The sequence below is a fragment of the Ranitomeya imitator genome, chromosome 9 (genome assembly GCF_032444005.1).
Source record: "Ranitomeya imitator isolate aRanImi1 chromosome 9, aRanImi1.pri, whole genome shotgun sequence".
NCBI classification, from domain to species: domain Eukaryota; kingdom Metazoa; phylum Chordata; class Amphibia; order Anura; family Dendrobatidae; genus Ranitomeya; species Ranitomeya imitator.
Genome location: NC_091290.1, coordinates 43,995,510 through 44,001,509, shown reverse-complemented (window position 1 = coordinate 44,001,509; position 6,000 = coordinate 43,995,510).

The window sequence follows — 6,000 nt, the reverse complement described above, 5'->3', positions numbered from 1 at the left end:
TTGGCTCTGGTGATGTATTAATGTACTGATGGTGGTTCTGGTAATGCATTCATGTAAATACCCCATTACATGTTTTTGCTGCCCTTGGCATTGGTTCAGTATGGCAATGTGGCTCTTGGATCAAAAAATGCTATGCAGCCCTGGTATAGAATAGTACAATGTCACCTAATTCTAATGATTCAACATCCATAATTGTAGACTTTATTGGACTGGGTTTGTGACTAGAACACATTACATTGTAATGGGTGTCCTTAAACACCGTCATTGTCAACTATGAACAGCAATAAAACGGTTTATAATTCTGTATGCAGTCGACAACAAATTGTTATTAAAATTCAAAAGAATTGACATCATATAACAAACCATATCCACCACCCACAACACACCATCAAACACTAAATAATTTTGGATTAAAAGTAGTTTAGAAGTGGAATTTTATTGGAAGTCATAAACCATCAGAGTGAACCTGTGACCATACAAAGTCAAATATGTCTCTGAAGTTATATATCAAATGTTTGCAATGTGTTTCTGATGATTATTAAATCACTGTGTACTGCTTTAGTTCAGTTACGGAATAGGCTTGGAGCTTACCTGTATCCTTCTAAAAATGAACCAAACTTCCGTAACTTGTTTTTTGGTAGTATAAATTTAAGAAAAAAATTATTCTTCCCCCTCCACATTACACCTACAGGAGCTTTTAGGATATCCTCTTCTACATCCATAGACATAAATATGGAGCTGGTTTCCACCTTTACATCTATAATAGTTTCCACTTGTCTGGGAAGAATCTATAAGATTTAACATGTGTCTGTGAGATATTTTGCCCATTCATCCAGAAGAGCACTTGTGAGTTTAGACGCTGATGTTGGAGCAGAGGCCGGGCTTGCAATTAATTTTGGAGTTCACCCCAAAAGGTATACGGGATGGGATTAAGATCAGGGCTCTGTGCGGCCAGTCATGTTCTTACACACCAAACTCCCCCAACCTTGTATTTATTTACTTGCTTTGGGCTGTTGGACGTAATCATAGAGAACAGAAAAGGGCCTTGCCAAAACTGCTCCCGAAATGAGCTACAATTGTCCAAAATGTCTTGTATGCTGAAATAAAACCCCATAGCATTATCTCTTCTCCACCAAACTTTACAGTTGACACAATACAGTTAGGCAGATAATGTTCTTTGAGCATTGGCCAAATTCAGACTCAACCATTAGACTGCCACTTTTCTCCGCAAACTGTACTATTACTCTTTTCTCCCATACTACCCCATCACACTTTCTACCATAATGTCCCCTCATCCTTTCTCCACCATACTGTCATCCCATTACCTTTTAAACCCCCATAGTGTCCCTTCAGTCTTTTCTCCCCTCACACTTATTGTTATACTGTCCTCTTATACTTCCTGTCCCCTCTCACTATTCTCCCCAGACTATACCACTTTCCCTAATCCTGTCCCCTCACATCTTCCCTCACAGTGTCCAGCCATACTGTAGCCTCATTCTACTCCATACTATCTCCTCACACTTTTCTCCACCCATAATCGTACCTCACACTTCCCCCAAACCGTCTGGTTACACTATTTCACCCATCCTGTCCCTCACACTTTTCTCCCCATCTTGTGCCCTCACATTCCTACTCATACTGTCCTCTCACTCTTCTCCCAAATGTCCCCGCACTCTTCCCCCACACGCGTTCTCCCCTATACAGTCCCTTCATACTTTCTTCACTATACTATCTCCACACACTTTTCCACATGCGGTCCTCTCACACTTTCCCCCATACTGTCCCTTTAAACGCCTCTTCCCAACACTGTCCCCTCACACTTTCATCCCAATACTGTCCGCTGACACATATACCCATACTGTTGCCTTACACTTCATCTCATACTGTCACCTCACACTTTACCCCGCATATTGTCTCCTTATAACATCCTCCCTCCCACAATAAAAAACTCCTCTGAATCTTCGAGCTGCTGATGCCATCCTGACCTCGGAAGTGGCAGTGGTCAGAGATTCAATTGTATTCGCTCCTGAAAGACAAGAGTAGAATTGAATGCAAGGAACCAGCATTTTACATGTTCTGTGAGCCTGTGGTAAGTTTGACAACAGGGCACCGAGAATGGTTGAATCTCACTACCAGGCAGAGGTGAAATGTGGAGACACTTCAGACCGCCAAATTAGACTGCCCAATGGTGCCCCCCTTCTGGCTGAGCCCTGGACAAATACTCCACCTGTCCCTCTTCCTAGTTATGTCCCCTGACAAACAAGAAATAAGCAGTTCAATGTTCATATATGGTGCAGTTTTGACAGAGTACAAGAATGCAGGAAAATCAAAATTTGCAATTATGACGACGCATGTGAGTACATCTCTGTCCTGCAAACATGGAATATGGTAGACACCTGTTCTTGAAATCAGTAAAGTTCCCATTATTCTTGCACTCACTGACCAAACATATTCACTACGATCCAAAAATGTTATCTAGTTCTGAGAAAAATGCTCCAAAGTAAGAATGCTTTAAAGAAGTGTTAATAGTTTATTGTTATCAATTGACAAAATGCAGAGAAATCTAAATCAAATCAATATTTGGTGTGATTGTCCTCTGCCTTCAAACAGCATCAATTCTTCTAGGTACAGTTTTTGAAGGAGGTTGTTCCAAACATATTGGAGAACTGACCACAGATCTCCTGTGGACGTCGGCTTCTGTTTCTTTGTTAAATCCAACTTTGCATTTGGTTAATTGATAAAGATAAACTATTAACACTTCTATTTTTGAAATCATTCTTACTCTGCAGCATTTTTTTTTACACATGCCTGTAGGTTTTGCACGATATTGTAAGTCACTGACAAGCCATAAGTGTGTATACAGTATGCAGTAGAAAAAAAAAAAAACAGGTTAGGGCTTCACCATCAAATAATCTGGTCTGAACAGAACACTGCCGAATGTGTCAAGGTGCAAACCGTTCTACTGCTTCATTGTTACTTCATCAACAAGGCACTTGGTAAATCACAACCTTGGATGCGACGATCTCATATCTCTGGATGCATGTGAAAATTTTACGAGCATGATTAACTTTGGTAATAGTGCATGACACAGGTCTTACGTTTTTGCAGGAGTCTGGATCTTCATCCTTATGAGATCCTCAGAACTTATTAGAATGATCTTAACTGACCGATTCCTTACCAAGACTATTTTTAGTACAAGAAATTGCACAACATCCTGATTCTGTCTTCCACAGTACTATAGGCAAATAAATCTGTGGACAAATTCTTACTAACATTTGATACAAACCACTGAGGCCAGTTATTGGCTGCAGCGGTCAGGCAACTGCCAGACAGGACGTCATCACTGCGGTCTGCGGGTACTTACCGGAGCAGTGGTGCTGAAGCTGTGGGGAATTCAAGAGGTAAGTAATGCTTATTTTTATTATGTTATACCATTCCCTTGATGGGTTTTCTAAAATCGCCCTAAAACCCTCTATTTCAAGACCTGGCGATTTCTCCTTTTCAATCTTTTTTTGCTTTCTTTTATTTCAAGAAGTATGACCTTTTCTTATTTTTCCACTGACATAGCCAAATGAAAGCTTGTTTTTTTGTGGGATGTTTTATAAGTTTTACCCCCTTCACGATCTTAGACGTGTCCATACGTCCAGGTTGGGAAGGATTTCCCGACCTTGGACATATGGATACGTCCTGGCGATTTTGCACACAAGAGCTGTGAGCACATGATCGCCACCGGGTGAACATCACAGCTGACCCTCGGATCTCATTGCCAGGAGCTTTGCTCGCACCGCTCCCGGCAGTTCAACTTCCTAAATGCTGAGATCGATATCGATCACAGGATTTAGAAGGCAGGAAGAGGGAGGGGGCTACCTCTCCGCTCCGATCGGTGCCCCCGCGATGTGATCGCGTGGGGCCGATCGTTGCCATGTTGACCTGACATCGTCATGGCGATATCTAAGTCACCAGGACTAGAAAGCTTGCTATATCAGTGCATGGGTTAACAAGCTTGTCAGTGCAGCAGTGACAGTTATAAACCATTGAAATGCTCATGCATAACAGTGATCAGAGTGCAAAAACTGAAAGTCCCATAGAAGGATTAAGTAAAAAAGTAAAAAAAAGGTAAAAAAAATATTGTTAAAATATATATTTTTTTTTAAAAATCACAAAATAATAATAAAAAATATTGTACCCATAAATAAATATTTGGTATCGCTGCGTCCAGAACGACCCAATCTATAAAACTGTCCCAATAACTAACCCTTTCAGTGCACACCATGAAAAAAAAGAAAAAGAAAAAAGGCAGCAAACAATACTCTTTGATCATACGACCGAACAAAAAGTGTAATAAAACGAGATCAAAAAGACAAAAGTAAATAAAAATGATATAGCTGAAAACGACATCTTCTCCTGCAAAATACAAGCTGCCGTACAGCTCCATCAGTGGAAAAGTAAAAAGTTATATCTCTCGGAATAAAACAATGTAAAAATAATTATTTTTCAATAAAATAGTTTTTATTGTGCAAAAGCCCCAAAATATAAAAAAAAAACTGTTGTATCGCTGTAATTGTACTGACCTGGAAAATAAAGCTGCTTATCAAAAAACAATTCCTGAATTGCTGTTTTTTTGTTCATTGAGCCACCCAAAAATCAAATTAGAAAGCAATAAAAAAATGTTATGTGCCCAAAGTACTAATAAAAACGTCAACTTGTCCCAGAAAAAATAAGCCCTCACATGACTGTTGACAGAAATATAGGAAAAATATAACTCTCAAAATATGGCGATGCAAAAAATGTTTTTTGCAAAAAAAAAAGCATCTTTTAGTGTGTGACAGAAGCAAACATAAAAAACTGACATAATTCTGGTATCGCTGTAATTGCACGACCCGAAGAATAAAGCCATCTAATCACTTATACTGCACAACGAGCATCATAAAAATAAGAAAAAACAATTCTTGACCTCCTACTGATTTGTTTATTCTGCCTCCCAAAGATCACAGTTAAGCTCAGGTCACATTTATCCTGCCTTCTCTGCTGAGCGCTTACACTGGGGTGTCCGTGTAAATCTCTGAAATACGTGATTCAGATGGAACCCCTATAATGAGGCAGATGGGGACAGTGTGGACGCTGTCTGGCCTATGATCCAACGGTGTCCCTCTTTTTAGGTGTGCATAACGTGTGGTTGGCCACCGTTTTGTGCACCACTGAAAAGAAGGGCAGAGGCCAGATGGAGTTCAGACTTCCTCTGCTGCCTCATTATAGTGAATGGATCCCTAGGGAATTTCATGTCATTCGAAGATTTAGATGGAATCCCCAAAGTAAGTGTTCAGCGTAGAGCGCAGAATAAATGTGATCCCAAACGTTATGTAAAATGTTCCCAATAAAAGCTTCAACTCAATCCACAAAAATGCAAGTCCTCACACAGGTCTGCCATCTGTTAACGCATATATCCTATATCTACCTTGATCTGTCCTCTCCCCCACCCAGGGTAATTGGAAGCTGAAGTATATAGGAACATACTAACTAAACAAACTAGGGAAGACAGGGATACATGAAAATATCAACCATATAAAATATACACACCAGTCAACAGAGTGGGACACATGGGAGTTTTAGGAAGGAGAAGCCAAATAGGAGAAGATGAGGATGTGCATACAGGCAAAACTCCAAGGAATCTCCAAACACTAGCTCCAACCACGAATACACCTCCAACTCCAGAACCAGGCAGTAGGAACTAACACTGGCAATCCCTAAGTGCCAGAGGCGAGGATACATAGCAGAGAGGTGTGGTCAACACTGAACAGCTGAGACAATCTAACTAGGAAAGCTCCAGGAGCTTCAACTGAACAGATTAACCCTTGTACTGGCAGCAAGGAAAAAACTGCACTGTTTAATATGATGGTGAAGTACTTCTAACCAGTGCAGGAGTTAGTGAAACCATAAACTGCAGTCATCTGGCCTGCCTCTGTTGCAGCATCCTGATGACATAATGTAAATTATGGGAGG